Raw genomic sequence first — 18,357 nt, forward strand, 5'->3', positions numbered from 1 at the left:
AATGGGCTTCATAAGAAGAGGTTCTCAACACACACGTCAGTCAATGCAGGTTTCCAAATGCAAGGTGACAGCAGAGTCATTAGGAGAAAATATACACTTGGTATGACTTCACATTTGAGTGGCTTTTCAGTTTCTCATTTGACAGTATGTTAAAGGCAGTGAAAAGTTAAGGTGTGCAACAGAGAAAACAAAACTGTTCAATCCTTACTGTCCATGACTAAATCAACATTTTTGGGGGGTTTTCTTCAGTCTATAATAGACTCTTTTGAGGACACCAGGCAGTTCAGTGAGTGGAGCATGGACTCTTCATCTTGCGGTTATAAGTTTGAGCCCCAGTTGAGTGTGGAGATTACTTAAAAATAAAATCTTTAGGGGGAAAAAAATCTTTAGGGGTGCCTGGGTAGCTCAGTTAAATGACCAACTCAATTTCAACTCACGTTATGATCTCAAGGTGGTGGGATTGAGCCCCACATCAGGCTCTGCACTCAGCAGAGTGCTTGTCCCTCTCCCTGTCCTTGCCTTCTCTCTCTCTCTCTCTCTTAAATAGATAAAATCTTTTTTAAACAATAAAAATTAAATATTTTTAAAAATTAGACTCTTCTGCCTATAACTGTCATGAAAAACAAATTCAAGACCAGTTTTTTTGTGTGTTTTACAAAATTTCACAAATGACATTAGATTTAGATTTAAATCCCACTAATATTAGCTTTTCTTTTTTTTTTTTTTACTTATACTGTTCTTGAGTTCTCTAATAACATTGTTATTTTTTAATCTAGCTGATTAATTCTGATAGCAATATAGTAATGCACCATGTGGTTGCACCATAGTTTAGGTCCCATTCCCTTAGAGACCATCATCTATCAAGAACCAAATTTTGCCCAATAAAAATGCTGCTATGAACTTCCACAAACTCTTCTTCAAAGTCTCTTTAGGGGTTTGTGCCAGAGTTTCTCTAAGATATATACACAGGAATTTGTGAGCTCTAAGGGTACATCCATATTTAACGTCATGATGAACCATCAAGATGGATATTCCTCAGACAACTATATATAAGAATTCCTGCCACCATGAGCTCCCTATCCTCATCATGACTTTCTCACTTTTAATGTTTGGCAAAATTAGTGTTGTTCATAAATTTAATTTTCATTTCTCTAATTATTAAAAAATTGAACATCTCTCTATATATTTCTTAGCCATTTAATTTCCCATTCTCTGAATTACCTGTTCTTTACCTTTGCCCAATTTTCTATTGGGTTTTCTTTTTTTCCTTGTGAATTTATAGATGTGTCCTCTATGTTCTAGGTATTAATCTCTTCTTATATTTTCTTTTCTTTTTTTAAGATTTTATTTATTTATTAATGAGAGACACAGAGAGAGAGAGCAGCAGAGACACAGGCAGAGGGAGAAGCAGGCTCCATGCAAGGAGCCCGACCTGGTACTCCACCCCGGTTCTCCAGGATCATGCCCTGGGCTGAAGGTGGCGCTAAACCACTGAGCCACCGGGGCTGCCCTCTTCTTGTATTTTAGAAACTGCAAATATCTTGTATCAATCTAGCATCATATTTTAACTTGTTTATGGTAAATTTTGTTTAATAAAAAAGTTAATTTGTGGTAAAATTCAAGCACATGAAGTGTTATCTGATGGTTTGTGCTTTGGGAAATTTGATTTTTTTAAACCCTTTCACAACCCGGGGTCATAAAGATATTCTCATATATTGTATTATATTTATCTTTATAATTTTGGCCTTATAAGTCTAAATCTTTAACTCATATGAGATCCTATGGTATTAATGATCCAATTTTATTTTTTTCTCTCCATAAAGTTTATCCAAGAACATCTATTAATAATCTATCATATACCTATTGATTTACATTGCTATAACTATCATATCCCAAATTCCCATATATGTGTGGGTTTATTTCTGGGCTCTTTATATTCTTTCATTAGTCAATTCTCTTTTTCTGTGCCAGTACCATCTTGTTTTTCAATCTCTGTAATATATCCCAGTGTTTGATAAGAGTTTATGTTTATTCATGGACTTTTACTTTTTTCACCCAAATTTTGGAAAACCATATTTTCAAATTTCATCAAAGAATCCTTTAGGAATTCTAACTGGAATTGCATTGAGTTTAAGATTAATTTGGGGGGAGAAATACATCTTACTGTGTTATATGATCTCATCCTTGAATATACTATACCTCTTAACCTAATTTATTAGGTTTTCTTTTACTAACCTATAACTTTAAAAAATGTTCTACTTGAAGATCTTGTACATTCTATTAGGATTATTGGACATTTTATAATTTCTGTTGCTATAATATTTTCTTATATGTTCTAATTAGTTTTTATTATATTTTTGCTGGAGAATGCTATTGACTTCTATATGTGAAACTTGTATCTACCATTATTGATTTAGGTAATTTCTCCATTCCATGAACCCCTTTTTTCTCTTTCTGGTATTAATACCAAAGAGTCATTGACAAAAGTGCATGGGTGGCTCAGTCAGTTGAATGTCCAACTCTGTTTTCAGCTCTGGTCATGATCTCAGGATCATGATATCAGCTCCAACTCCATGTTGGGCTCCACACTTGGTGGGGAGTCTGCTTAAGATTCTCTCTCCCTCAGCCTCTCACTCCACTCATGTTCTTGCTTTCTCTAAAATAAATAAATCTTTTTTTAAAAAGAGTTTTTGACATTTCTACATCTAGCCTTCATATTTCTTAATTTCTTTTTCATTCTTCCCATTTATTATCCTTTTCTGATGTCTACAGATTCCCTCAATCTGATTTCATAATTTGTTATTCTTACTTCATCTATATTCATTCTTCACTCTAACTCATCTACTGAGTTACTTCAAAAGCTTAAATGTAAACTGAAGTCCACCGAGTAAATGATGGCACATAATGTAAAAGAATCACCTAGGAGATCTCTGCCCAAATTCCTGATGCACAAAATTGTATTATAATAAAATAACTTCTTTAAGATTTCATACGTTTGGCACAGTTTGTTACACAGCTGATAACCAGTTCGTCATGAGTTGGTGGTAAATAAAGTTGTTACTTTGAGAGACAGAGGAGTCAAATCCACTGTAGAATTTGAAAAGAAAATTAAAATAACCTAAAGCTTGTTTAGACTTTAAAAAGAAAATAAAAGTCAGCCCAGACTGATCACCATGCAGATGATCTCTTCTGGGCTCTAAACTCTCAATAGTGTCATAAGAGTCATGGCATCCTAGAAATGTCAAGCCCCAGGGACCTTACACATCACTAGACTCATCTGTGTGGATCATTTGTGGGGCACTTCTGTTCTTAGTACTATAGCCTATTTATTAACTGAAGTAGCTAGCCTCATTATGAATACATCAAAATGTGCTTGTGTTTGCTCTTTGGATTCTCAGAGTGATTTTTAAAACACCTTTTTGATATGCTAAGAGCCTCTAATGAGGACAGAAGCCATCAATTCAAAAAAAGAAACATTAGGTTGCAAAAAGAATAGCTAACTATATTTTTCGCTATTATTTGACAGTCCTCATATAGAGGTCAAACAATGGACTGTCATTTGTCAATAGGCCCCACTAAACAAGACAACCTACTACTGACCTTGAAGAAAACAAACATGTATTTGCCTCTGATGTCTGGATTATGTAAACTTCAAAAGCCAGTTGCCTAGGAGAGAGCAGGGATGTAAGAAGAGGTGAGGTAGAGATGCCCAGACCACTGCACTGTGTGGAAGGAGTAGAAAGGTCCTGGATAAAATTGTTTTTTTGGTTTGTTTTTTTTTTCTCTGCTTAACCTCAGTTTCCTCATCCATGAAAGGAAGATAACAATATCCATTGTCAGGGCCAGTGTGAGAATTCAGTGAGAGTTTATATCTAAACCGCCTGAGAAGCACTCAATAAATAGTAAGTGCCACTTTTATTATTACCAACATAACAATCAGTAAGAAGAAAGGATGAATCTCAGTCATTCAGAACAGGGCTAAAACCTAAAGACACCATAGAAAGAAAAGCTTTTGTCAAGATGTCATTCCCAAAACAGTGAAGTTTGGGATTATCCAGAAAAACACCAGAAATACCATGACTAAGTTACTTGGAAGCACCAAACCAGAATCTGAGAAGTCAGTTCCCAGATGGTTACTCAAATGATGTCAAGAGGATGAAGAGCTTGTAGAGAGTTGACTCATACAGCCTATCCCGCTCTCTGACATTTTGAAAGGACAATTTACCTTGATTAATTCCTACTATAATATTCAAGAGCAGGGAAATCATTTTGGTGAAGGGGTAATAAAAATAAAATAGGAAAGAGAAATGTTGTCTCCAAGAGATCCTCTTGAAGAGAATATTCACTTTGGAAAGAATACTTTGATAGGGATAGCAGACACTGGTGGTGCTCAGCCTAAATCTTCTTGGATCCTTCTTCCTATTTCTTCGTGCCATTCTGTGCAGCTTCCATGTGTACTTGCCTCTTGTGGCCCACAGTGGTATCTTCTTTTTGCTGGATGGGCCTCAGGCAGTGGAAGTCCTTAGCCTGCACATACACAGAATCTCAAGTACATGAGAGTTTATTACCCTTCAGGTTGGCGGTCAATGATTGATGGTACCAGAACATGGAAGCCCAGCCTTCTTACCTCAAGGCACAAACTATGAGGTGCAATTTATACTCCATAAGACCAGGCCAAGTCCAAGACTTCACCTGTGGTTCCATCTTTGCTTGGCTTCTTCCCTTTTGTGTTTTATATTTCTCACTCCTTTCCTAGTTTCCCCTGGGAACACCTTAAATAAATTACTTACAATAAAATTTTTATCTAATGGTTTGCCTCTGGGAACCCAACTCATCAATGAGCCACTTAGGTACAGGCTGCAACCACAAAGGCATGCATCAGTAACAAAAGATAATTGCTACCTGCCTTCTAAAATTGGTAGGTCCCATTAATCAGAAAGCCCTGTGTTTCAGTGGGTTTGAGAATATAAATTTAGTAGTAGTTACTGAGACAGAGCTGGTGACTCATGTGACAGAATCACTCTTCACCACTACCCACCCCCCCACATATATATATACAAATCATCTCCTCTATGAAATGTCAAGTAATGTCTATGTCATACTCTAAGATGTTCATACACAAATGGATTCTTCTGAAGAATTGGACTAAGTTCTGAGGTCTTCATTGGGATGGGTAAAAAGCAAAAACAGAAATTGTCCTTGTGCACTACACAGGGCCAGAGAACTAGGGCACATTTCACTCTGGTTACACATAGAAAAGACAAGATTTTATGTTGTGATCAACAACATGGAATGGAAAAATAGCAGTAATACTTTTAGCCTAACTCTAATCTAGTGGTTCTCTTTCATTAAACCTTTAGAAATCTACTCTTCCCATTTTAACTAAGTTCCACTCTTCTCTGCATTCTCCTCGTTCATCTCGCCAATGCAAGTAATGCAGATATAGTAACATTTCAAAATATTTAAACCATTTGTTCCACATTTCACATTCTGTTATCAAAAGTCCAACATAATCAAAATATTTGCTTCCCTCCTTCTTTCGGTGATCAAATACTGTGCTCCTAACCTGTCACCTCTTCGGCAGCTCTTTTCCTGTCTTTCCATGTCTCCTTCCTTTGAGTGTCCTCCTACCTTCCTATAATTGAAAGCTGATGTCATCTTGAAAGAACATGCACTCTCTATTTTCAGAGGCTCTGTCATCAATGCAGCTGTCTGGCATCCTGTCATTGCCCATCTCTGTCAGTTAATACAGGAACACAAACCTTCGGTGACATTATGCAAATGTGTAACCTTCCCTGGAGACTTTTTGCCTGGATGCCAATTTCTAAGTTGCACTGAAATAACACATTGTCCATTTAGACAGCTGTAATCTACTCTAATGTGTGTCAGAAAAACAAAGAAAAATTATCTTGATCTCATCTGCTAAGGGAATCTATAATTTCTAGAGTGGAGTAGTATCTTAGACCAAAAATCCCACAAGAAAAAATACCTTTGGAATAGCATGATCCAATCTATCTAGGAGGAGCCCTCAAGAGGTAGAATTTAAAATAAAATTACTTGAGCAGGGGCAGCCTGTTGGTTCAGCTGGAAGAGTCTGCAATTCTTTTTTTTTTTTTTTTTTTTTTTAAGGCAAGGAAGTGTCCTTTTTATTTTTTTTTAATTTTTATTTATTTATGATAGTCACACAGAGAGAGAGAGAGAGAGAGGCAGAGACACAGGCAGAGGGAGAAGCAGGCTCCATGCACCGGGAGCCCGACGTGGGATTCGATCCGGGTCTCCAGGATCGCGCCCTGGGCCAAAGGCAGGCGCTAAACCACTGCGCCACCCAGGGATCCCGAGTCTGCAATTCTTGATCTCGGGTCATAAATTCAAGCTCCACATTAGGTGTAGAAATTATTTGAATGAATGATGAATGAATGAATAAATAAATAAATAAAATAAACTTAAAATTCATTGGAGAAAATTGACTCTTCTGGTACTCCAATAGGCAATGTGGGCTTTTCATGATCCATACCATATCCAAACAGAAAGGAAAACAGAGGAAATCCATTCTTCTCATTTTGACCAAGTTCTACTCTTCTCTCTTCTCTCTTCTCCTCTCCCGTAGGTTTATCAGGCTAATGCAAGTAATCAAGATACACTAGCATTTTGAGATATCAAAGCATATAAACTATTGTCATTCCCTACAATTGCTCCTCATAGCCATGTTAGCCACCAATATCCTTAGTCTTCCCTTTTATCCCTTCTTCCTGGCACTCAAAAAATATTTCTGAACTATTAACTGTTTTCAAGCACTTAATAATTCCTGGGAAAAATATAACATTGAATCACGAAGGACCAGTTCTCATTAAGCTTGCATTCTAGTACAAGAACTAAGATATGAAATCAGTGAGAGATCGTACATTGTTTTGATGACCAGAAGTGTTTCAAGAAGGTAGCATTTATAAGCAAAGATAAAGAAGATTATAATAATTTTCTTGTTGCCACTGTAGCAAGTTATCACAAACGTAGTTGCTTATACAACACAAATTTACTCTCCTACAGTTCTGGAGGTGAGAAGTCTAACCTAAGTCTTAGGTAGCAAAAACAAAAGTGTCAGCAGGGCTGGCACCTTCTCAAGGTGCTAGGGGATAATCCAATCTTTGCGTATCCCAGCTTCTAAAGGTTACCTTGGCAGTCCTTAACCCACAACCATTTAACTCCAATCTCTGCTTCTGTCTTCATATAACCTTCTCCCAATCTGATCTCCTGCATCTCTTACAAGGATCCTTGTGATTACATCAAGCCCACCTGGATAATAATAAACAGAATAATCTCTCTTTCTCAAGATTGTTAACTAAACCGCAACTATAAGTCCCCCTTTTGCCATGTAAGGTAAGATATTCACAGATTCCAGGGATTAGGATATGGCATGCCCAAAACAGACACTGTTCAGCCAACCCCAAAGATGTTGTAGGTCATGAAAGTTTTCTAGTTAAAGGCATGGAAGCAGGTGAGGATATCATCATTTGAGGAATGGCAAGGTGAAGGGTTTATGCAATGGAGGGAAGGAATCTCCATGTTTGTAGTGGGACAAAATGCTACCAAGGAGACTATAAACTTTATTGAAAGACAACTAGAAGTACTTAAAAGTGTGGAGAAGAATGTTTTTAAAAATTAATATGGCAGCAATGTACCGAATTATTTGGAATAAAAGTCTCAAATATATGCTACAGGAGCCAAGCAGATACCTTAATGATCGAGATGCTGTTAGTATAAAAAGAACATAGTCCTGGGAGAACAAAGGAGGACAAAGAGGACATAGGCTCCATTCTAAAAAAGGCCAGCTCTGGGCAGCCCAGCCAATTGCTACCCCAGAGAATGTAAGCCCATTGGTATCATAGCATTAGATTTTTCAAAAGAAGAAATCAGAATTTTATATATCAGCTCCCAACATTTCAATATTAATAACTATTAATAACTATTCAAAAAATTTTAAATATTGTAAGAAACATGAAAGAAAGCCTACCTGTGAACTCAGCCCACAGATGACCATTTGCCTCTGGATTAGGGAAAGACAAGACCAGCCAGCTGACCTCCCCTTGTGCTCAGAGCCAATCTCTACTTTCTCCATGGCATCCTGACTACATTTTGTTTCATTTGATTTTGTCTTTTTTTTTTTTTTACAATTTTATTTATAACAATATGTGTGTCAGTTAGTTGTAAAGGAATTCAGCTTGACTACATTTTATAATGCATGATTCTGAGTTAAAAAGTATAAAATTCTCTCTATTTGTTGATAAGTATATAAATTATTTTCTGTTGGCAAGTGTATCATTTCCAGTCATCCTACAATATTATTTTCTCCAAGTGCTCATGTTGTATGAAAGTCCACTGTTGTTTTAAGAAGCTTACATGTATTTAGAGGGAAATACTACAAACTATAACTGCTAAATAATTTTCAAACTCACAGATAAACTTAATACTATGAATACTTAATACCATTTCACAGGTTAAAATGCAATCTATTTAATGACTGCTTTACAAAAATACTACTGTAGCAAGGCCTACTGAGTTACATTCTTAGAGAATTTAACCAGTACGAGGTAGATACTTGCTCAGAAAGTAATGCTTCAAAAAAAAAAAAAAAAAAAAAAAGTAATGCTTCAAGTGTCTTATAATATATACGGGTGTGCATTTGAGGTTTTTATAATGTAAAAAATTATATTTGTATTCCCATTATCCTACTGCCCTGGATTAGTGGTTCTCAATATTTTTTTCAGCTTTGACACCTATGATGGGAGATGTTCACACGTTTACATTTCCATGGTTAGGCAGATTGTGCTGCAACAAAGACATAACTGGGACCTGAAGCATTTTTAAACAATCCCAGGGATGTAATGTAGACTTAGGTCTCACAATCTTATTTACACTTTCCTTATTCTCACTTTCTTCCTCCTTATAAATGTACTCATTTGGTAAATTTTTAAAAAAAATAATTAAAATTGCTACTCACACATACTTAAATGATTCACAATCCCTCATGTATTACCAGCATATTAATAACAGTTGCATTCGAAAGACAAGGTTGGGAATTACGTGTGATTTCCACCCAGATAATGAATTACAATTCAACACTTTTTGTCCCATATCAGAAAGCAAGTGAGAGATATAGGTTTGAGTCCACTTTAATTTTTAACAGAAAGTAATTCATTTATAAACTTTGGTACTCTTGTTAGTAACAAATGACCTATACTGAGGTTCACCACTCATTTTATCACAGTTATATAAATGTGGCTTGACATCATTTTGAGAACTGCTAGCCTGTTAAATGCAAACTAATGTGTGTTTGCAAAGAAAAAATTCAATTTCATATGCTTGTGCTTTAAGTGGGGGGATAAAAAGAACGTGCCCAGCATAGTAATTCTGGATCATCATAGAACATGCATTTGGAGACCAGGGTCAGTGCATATTCATAATTTTTACTCTTTTCTATCTCCTGAAGTCACTATATTCATTCTACCTTTGGACCAAAGTTTAATGAAAATATGAAATGTTATTATAGAAGAAACTGCATAAGAAAATTCATTCACCATGCAGACCCTATGCAGATTTTAAAAATCTCATTATGGCCTTAATATGCAATTTCTAATGTTCTTCGTGCCTGGTGATACACAATGGTGTGGTGTGGGAGCCCAGGGGTGGCAGGGAAGAAGTGGCTGAAAGGACTTAGCAGTTTTGAGTTGATAGCACAGCTCAATATGAGTCAACAGTGGCAGGAGGCAATCGAAAAATCTCACACATTCTTTATTAGAAATATAATGTTCACAGTGAGTTCTCTTCTCTGACTCTCAGACTATGCCTGGATTAATATGTGTTGCTTGGGACTCACCTTCTTGAGTGGGATATGGACAAACAGAAGGGAATTCAGAGGAGTAAGAGAGGAGGTTAGGCGGCCTGAAATCCTGCTGTAAAAGAACTGCTTGAGGGCATTATTCTAGGTGACATAAGCCTTCCACAAAAAGACAAATATCATATGACTCCATTTAAATGAGGTACTTAGAATAGTCAAATACATTGAGTTAGAAAGTAGAAATATTGCCAGGGGCTTGGAGGAAGGGGCAATGGGGATGTTGTCTAGGCACAGAGTTTCAGTTTTGCAAGATGAAGAGTTCTTGAGATTAGTTGCACAATAATCTGATTGTACTTAACACTACTGAACTGTTCACTTAAAAATAGTTGAGAGTAAATTTTATATTGTGTGTATTTTACCATAACTAAAAATTCAAAAAGAAATCTGCTGAGAGAACGAAAAAAGAAAGACTTATGAGTCAAAAGATTAAAAAACAAAGAGGGAAAAAAAATAAATAAATAAAATAAAAAACAAAGAGGGCAAATCTGTTAATTAAGGGTCACTATTTGAAAAATATATAAACTTATTTTTATTACTTTAAGAAAAAGTCAACACCAACCAGTATTAGTTACTGGGCTATAGATTTTAGCTCAACATAAATACGAATGATTCAACAGTCAGAATTTAAGACATAAATATAAAATGAACTATCAATATTTGTGGTCCATGATATCAGTTACCCTGAAATAATTCATGCTTCAAGAACCAGTCAGTAGCACAGAACCAGTTGGTAATAGTGATGTAGTATGAAAGAAAGAGCATTAGGGGAAAAGAGTCAGAAAATCTACATGTAAGTCTGCTTTTGTCATTTATTACCTATGTTACTGTCTTAACATACTGTACCTTACTGTACCTTGTAATGCACCCTAATGTCCTTATTTTTAAATCAAAGACCTGGAAAGGATTTCCAGGTTAAATAACATTTAACTCCACTCCACCAGATTTCTATTCAAATAATCAATTGGGGAAAAAATTGTGTGGCAATGTCAGAAACTAGAAAATCTGGGGCAGAGATAGAACACATTGGTCAGAGCAAAGGAAGATACCAAGATGCTATCCACAACTCTACTGGTGAGAGGGCATCTCAGGAATAGAAAGGCTCTTGGAGCATCACATTATCAAACTAATTATCAAAATATCACATAGTCAAACCTGAATTCATGGCTCAGTCTGAGAAGAGATAGAAAACATCATTTGGAATCACTAGAGAGCAACGATAGATTAGATGTCCAAGACTGGAGTTTGACAGAGAATCTGTTTTGTCTCCTCACTTCACTGAACCCCACTCCAAAGACAGTGAAGGATAAAAGACCTCTAACATAAAATGCAGGTCTTCAGCAGATGAGCTATTTCAACATATTTGTAGAAGAGAAAAACAGATGGAGGAATGTTGACAAATGAGACAAAATTGTGGAAGCTGTAGCCTAGAGTTTAAACAAAATGGATTCAATGCCACAGAGAACTAATCAAATCTCTAGACTTAAGACAAAGAACAAGTAAAACAAAGGACAGAAGGGAAAGGGAGGTGGGGCAGAAAATAGGGCAACTGACTGTATAAGTCTGCGTATATACAGAAAAGCTGAGTCTTTTCTCACCCTACTGTCATATCCCCATACTTGCATTGGTGATCTTAGAATAACTAAGGATAGCTGGTGAGTGTATTCATGTCCTTGAGTGTAACTCTCCTGATTCTGACATTGTGATTGCTCCTTCAATCTAGTATTTTCACTATATATATATATTTTTTCACTCTGGAAAAAAAAAATTAAAAGCCTGGTGTTACCAACCTTGACTGCACACGTAGAGCTTTCACCCATCAGTCCTTCTTTCTAGACTTTGACTGAATATCCAAGGTCAACATCCAGAAGCTGAGAAAAATCTGTAATATTAAAGATAAAAACCAAGATAAATGATCCCAGATAAAAGGGAAGTTATTTTTGTATCTTCAAAGATATTCAAGGGGATATCGCATGCAGAGAATAAGAACAAAATTGGAATGATGATTTTTAAGAATCTTAGCATTTTAGTAATAGAACGGCAAAGACATTTTCTTCACTACAATTTTAAAGTCAGGAATATTCTCTAGGGTTCCAAATTTATATGTATTTTTTCCTCATCATTGTTTTAAATATCCTACAGCTTCCAGGAAATATTTCTAGGTCTAGATAACCCATAGCCATGCTAATTCTAAACAAATCTAATGTACCACTTGAGAAGACAAAAAGGGGGGGGGAGAGCATAAAATGGTAATATTTAGAAAACAAGAGCACTCAAAAATTAATGTTTTTGAAATAAACTTTTCAATAGATAAATTGGAAATAAGGCAGGGAAATCTCCAGAAGGCAGACTCATAGACAAAGGTATGAAATTTTTCAGAAGGAAAGGAAGGAAGGAAGGAAGGAAGGAAGGAAGGAAGGACCGACCCAGATGTTCAAAGAAATCATTTGGACTGATAGGCATATCAAGAAGAGGGAGGAAAAAATATATAGAAAATGTATATATTCTGGCTGCTATTTTAAAAATACTTACCTATGCAACCTTATACTCAAAAATTCTGATTCAGGGTATCAAAGATCTTACCCTGGCAACTATAATTTTACAAGTGCCTCAGATTTTTTTTTTTTTTTATTTTAGTGCCATTGCTGAGGAAAGCTATTGCTGTTTGGAATTATCTTCATTTGGAAGGTTGGGTAGAAGTAAATGTAGAGAAGAAAAGGAAACTGATAACCAGAAGAGCTAATGAGGATTCTTACCAAAAGCATTTCCCCCATCTCCCATTCTTAAAGGATATACAGTTGTATCTGTGGGGAAACATAAATGCTTATATTTTACCTCAAGGCTGAACAGAAGGTCCAATGCGACTTTATGTTTTGATTTTCTGACAAAGGCCTCTTTGCAGAAGAATAAGACTTGAGAAATTAGAGAAGATGCAGAATTCCAATAGTGAGAAAATCAAAATACTGTGAAGATATTGGCTAGGGAAAAGACCAGAGGAAGTGAGCCTTGCTAGAACTATACAAGGATGCATCCCTTCCATTAAAGGTAACCCAAATCTTCTGCAGGACCATTGACTGCCCTGTGCTTGACAAACAAAGAGGAATCAGGCTCTATGAAGTTTACAAAACTCTTTTCAAGACAAAAAAATTCTAGCTTCTTCCATTATGGTATACTATCCACTTGGAAGAAATATATATATATATATATATACAGAGAGAGAGAGAGAGAGTTTCTTCAAGAAAAGCTACAAATGCAATAGTGAAAAAAATGAAGAAATTGTAGGAAGTTACTGGTACCATGTAGAAATTCTTTTAAAAATATTAGAAGGTGGGGCACCTGGGTGGCTCAGTGGTTGAGCAGCTGCCTTTGGCTCAGGTGTGATCCTGGGGTCCTGGGATCAAGTCCCACATCAGGCTCCCCATGAGGAACCTACTTTTCCCTCTGCCTATATGTCTGTGTCTCTTGTGAATAAATAAATAAGATCTTTTTAAAAGAAATTTTTTAAATATTAGAAGGCTAGGTTCCAGCTCATAGCTTTATTGGAAAAAATTATATATTTCCATGAATTGTAGCAGATAATAGCAATAACAAAAATAATAGTTAATGCTTCTGAACACTTTATGCTAGGCACTGTCCAAGCACTCTATACGTGTCTATGTAACCAAGCTCTCAGTAACCTAATGAGTTGGGTTTTAAGAGGTGAAGTGACTTCCTCCTGTTTTTACAGTTGGGGTCAGACACAGAGCAAGAATTTGAAGCTAACAGTTTAGCTTCAAAATCCACCCTCTTAACCACTTATAAGTTTTAAGCTGACAATGGCAATGGAGATAATACCATAACAATATGACAATGAGATGATGGAGAAGTCAATAGCTATAGCAAAAAGAAAAAATAGAAGAATGAAAAGGATTAAGTGATAAGAACAATCATTTTAACCTCAAATATACTGGAACAAAACATGGGGAAAATGGAGACACAATTGTATAGCAAATTATGCATATTATCTTAGGTATCTCCAAGATAAATGACATGGAAACTGTGGCTAAAATGTTGATAATGTAACAATACGATCAAATAGAGAAAAGAGCTATATGTGAAGAAGATATCAAACACTTTAAAAATCAACACATTTGAGAGGAAGATCATTTGATGGAGAACATTTTGGTAAGAATTAAAGGAAAGAAAAACAAGTGAGAGTTTTGAGAAAGTAGAGAACAGGTTGTACAGCCTGGCTATGGCTGATATAGTCCTAATGCTTATTAAAAAACCCCCAAATGTAATCAGGATAGGTCATTCCCTTTGTCTCTTGTGAGGAAGATACAGTGGAAAGGATATGAGACCAAACATGTCACAAAAGTGGGTTCAAATCCCAGATATATAATTATTGAAACTTTATTTAAAATTACTCAATTTTTCTGAGTCTCATATGTAAAATAGAAACAATTTCCCTACCACATGGCTTTGGAATAATTTAAAATAACACAAAACATAACAAGTCTATTAAATTTCAGATCTTTTCTACTGAAATTCCTGTTATGCTGAAAGTAGAAGATTTAATAAACATTTGACTTTCTTTGCTGTCTTCATTACTCCCTCAAGATGGAGAAGAAAAAAACTGCTATATTTCACTGATTGCTGAACAGTCAGGAAAACTGGGATCAAATCAGAAGAAATAAAGACTGAAAACATGATAAAACCTTGAAAAGAAATAGCCATACCATCTTGGAATATGTAATACATCTTGAATATGTACCATCTTGGAACACAGATGCAAGATGAATACGAGCAATGGCATGTTCTATTAATTGCAAGTAATGTTTTTAAGGTAGGATCTGCTTCATACTATAAATTATTAAAATTTGTATTTGGCATTTATTTTTCCCTTCTTTGTCTTGTAATCTGGCATCAAGAATATATATTTTCCTAAATAGCCAATGGATTGATAAAAGAAATAACAAGGGAAATTATAAAATACTTTTATATTAATAAAAATGAAAACATAATGTACCAAAATTTATATGATACAACAATGCAGTGCTTAGAAGGAAATTCATAGCTCTAAATTTTTATATTAAAAAGATTTTGAATCAATAACTTCCCTTACACATTAAGAAACTAGAAAAAAGAAAGCAAACTAAACCAAAGCAAGCAAAAGGAAAGAAATAATAAATATCAGAATAGGTATTTTGAGACAATAGAAAAGTGAGTAAATCAAGAAACCCAAAAGTTGGCTCTTTGAAAAGATCCACAAAAGTGGCAAAACTTTCCTTAGACTGACCAATAAAAAAAGAGAGAAGACTGAAATTATTGAAATCAGAAATGAAAGAGGGGACATTACTACTGAGTTTACAGAAATAAAAATGATTTAAAGAGAATACTAGGAATAATTCTTTTTTTTTTTTAATTTTATTTTTTTATTATTTTTTATTTTTTATTTTTATTTATTTATTTTTTTTAACTAGGAATAATTCTATGCCAAAAAAAAAAACCTAAGTGAAATGGGCAAATTCCTATAAAGATAAAAACTGAAACTAATTCATGAAGAAAATTTCTAAAAATATAAACAGATCCATAATGAGAAAAAGAGATTGAATTAGTAACCAAAAATTTCCCACAAAGAAAAAGCCCAGGCACAGATTGCTTCACTGGTGAATCCTACCCAACATTTAGAGAACAATTAATACCAATCTTTCATCAACACTCCCCGAAAAAATAGGAGTAAATTTTTCCAACTTCTCTATAATACCAAAACCAGACAAAGACATCACAAAAAAAGAAAATTGTAGGCTAATATCCTCTGTGAATATAGTCATAAAATTTATCAACACAATATAACAGAAGGAATCCAGAAATATATAAAAAGGATTATTTGCCACGACCAAGTAGAATTTATTCCAGGAATGAAAGGGTCTTGTAATAAATAATGTTACTAGAATAAGAATAAACACCACATGGTCAATTCTATAGATGGAAAAAAAATTTTGACAAAATCAAAATCCTTTCATTACAAAAACGCAAGGAAAACTAGGAATAAATGTGAATTTCTTCAACTTGATAAGGAACATTTATTAAATATCTGCAACTAACATCACACTTATTGTTGAAAGACTGGTTTCCCTCTATGATCAAGATAAGGGTGTCCACTCTAGCCACTTCAATTCAACACTGTAATAGAGTTACTAGCCAGGATAATTAGGTAATCAATCAATCAATCAATATAAAAATGATAAACATCCAGATGGAAAGGAATAAGTAAAAACTATCTCTATTCATACAGGCATTATCTTGTGTACAGATAATTATAACAAATCCACAGAAAAACTATTAAATCTAATAAATGGGTTCAACAAGGTTGCAAAATACAAGAGCACTATACAGAAGTCAGTTGTATTTATATACATTAACAATAAAAAATCAAAAAAGGAAGTTAAGAAAAGAATTACATTTCCATAACACTAAAAGGAAAAAAAAAAAACTACTTAAAAATAAATTTAGAAAAAGATGTGTAACGCTTGTACTTCCCCCAAAAAAACTATAAAACATCATTGAAGTAAGTTAGAGAAGAACTAAATAAATGAAAGACACATCCCATGTTCATGAGATGGAAGATGTAATATTATTAAGATGAGAACACTCCCCAAATTTATCTGAAGGTTTTAGACGATTCTCACCAAAATTCCAGCTATCTGTTTTTGCATAAGTAGACAAGCTGATCCTAAAATTCACATAGAAATATATAAGACACAGAATAGCCAAAGCAGTCTTGAAAAAGAAAAGCAAAGTTGGAGACCTCACACTTCTCAATTTCAAAATTTACTAGAACTCCACAGTAATTAAGATAGTGTGGCTGGCACAGGCTAGCCTTTTAGATTAAGGAATAGAATTAAGAGTCCAAGAATAAATCTTTACATTTATGATCAGTTGATTTTTGATAAGTGTGCCAAGAAATCAATGGGAAAAGAATAATCTTGGGACACCTGGGCAGCTCAGTGGTTTGGTGCCTGCCTTTGACCCAGGGCATGATCCTGGGGTCCCACATCGGGCTCCCAGCATGGAGCCTTCTTCTCCCTCTGCCTGTGTCTCTGCTTTTCTCTCTCTCTCTTGCTGTCTCTCTCTCTCTCTCCCTCTTTCTGTATCTCTCATGAATAAATAAATAAAATATTTTAAAAAAAAAGAATAATCTTTCCAACAAATGGTGCTGGAACTGGATATCCACACACATAAGAATGAAGCAGAATACTTATCTAACACCATACCTAAAAATCAACTCAATGGATCAAAGACCTAAGTGTAAAAGTAAAAAGTGTAAAACTCTTAAAAGGTAACATAGAAATAAATCTTCATAACTTTGGATTAGGTAATGGTTTCTTAGATTCGACAATATAAACACAAGTGGCAAAAGAAAAAAAATAGATTAATCAAATACAATCGGTTGTTTTTGTTTTTGGGTTTTTTTTTTTTTTCAAAAGACACCAACAATGAAGTAAAAAGACAGTCACAGAATGGAAGAAAATATTTGCAAATTATATATTTGATAAGGGACTTGTATCTAGAAGTAAAAAAAAAAAAAAACTCTTACAACTCAATAATAAAAAGACAACTGAATAAAAAAAATAGACAGAAGTAATCAATAAATATTTCTCCAAGGGCAATGTGCAAATAGCCAATAAGGACATGAAAAGATGTTCAGTATCATTAGTAATCAGGGAAATGCCAATCAAAACCCAAATGAGTTGCCATTGTACAGGCCCTAGGATATCTAGAATCAAAAAGTCAGGTAATAACAAGTGTTATGGAGAATGTGGAAACTCAGAACCCTCATGTACTGCTGCTAGCAATGTAAAATGGTACAACCTATGTGGGAAACAGTCTACAAGTTCTGAAAATGATTAAACATTGAGCTACCATAACCAGCAATTTCACTCCTAGGTATATACCCAAGAGAAATGAAAACATATATCTACTCAAAAACTCATATACAGATATTTATAGCATCATTATTCATAGTAGCCCAAATGTGGAAACAACTCAAATATCCATGTGCTGATGATAAACAAAACATGGTAGATCTGAATAATGGAAATTATTCACCCATAAAAAAGAATGAAGTACCCATAAATGCTACAGTATGGATAAATGTTGAAAGCATTATGCTAAGTGAAAGAAGCCAGTCACAAAAGGCCACATTATATATTCCACATATATGAAGTGATTAGAATAGGCAAATCTATAGAAACAAAGAGTAGATTAATGTTCCCTAGGGGCAGGAGGTAGGGCTAAATAGGAAATGAAAGGGTTATGTAATGTTTGTAGGGTTATGAAAGTGTTTGGAAATTAGATAGTGGTGATGGTCCCACAACTCTGTGGACATACTAAAACCCAGTGAATTGTACGTTTAAAATAGTGAATTTTGTGGCATATGAATTAAATTTGTCTCAAAAAGTCTGTTATTTTTTTAAAGTAGACAC

General features: G+C 34.7%; 1 long non-coding RNA gene across 1 annotated transcript in view; it reads right to left on the reverse strand.

The window, feature by feature from the left end:
- Window positions 1-11,773, reverse strand: part of LOC112656718 (uncharacterized) — a 33,455-nt gene extending 21,682 nt beyond the window's left edge. Inside the window, exon 1 of the long non-coding RNA XR_003134614.3 lies at window positions 11,680-11,773. This is a non-coding gene — a long non-coding RNA (uncharacterized LOC112656718). The remainder of the gene's footprint in view (window positions 1-11,679) is intronic.
- Between the last annotated feature and the right edge of the window lie 6,584 nt (window positions 11,774-18,357).

This window comes from Canis lupus, chromosome 37 (assembly GCF_003254725.2).
Source record: "Canis lupus dingo isolate Sandy chromosome 37, ASM325472v2, whole genome shotgun sequence".
In the NCBI taxonomy this organism is placed as follows: domain Eukaryota; kingdom Metazoa; phylum Chordata; class Mammalia; order Carnivora; family Canidae; genus Canis; species Canis lupus.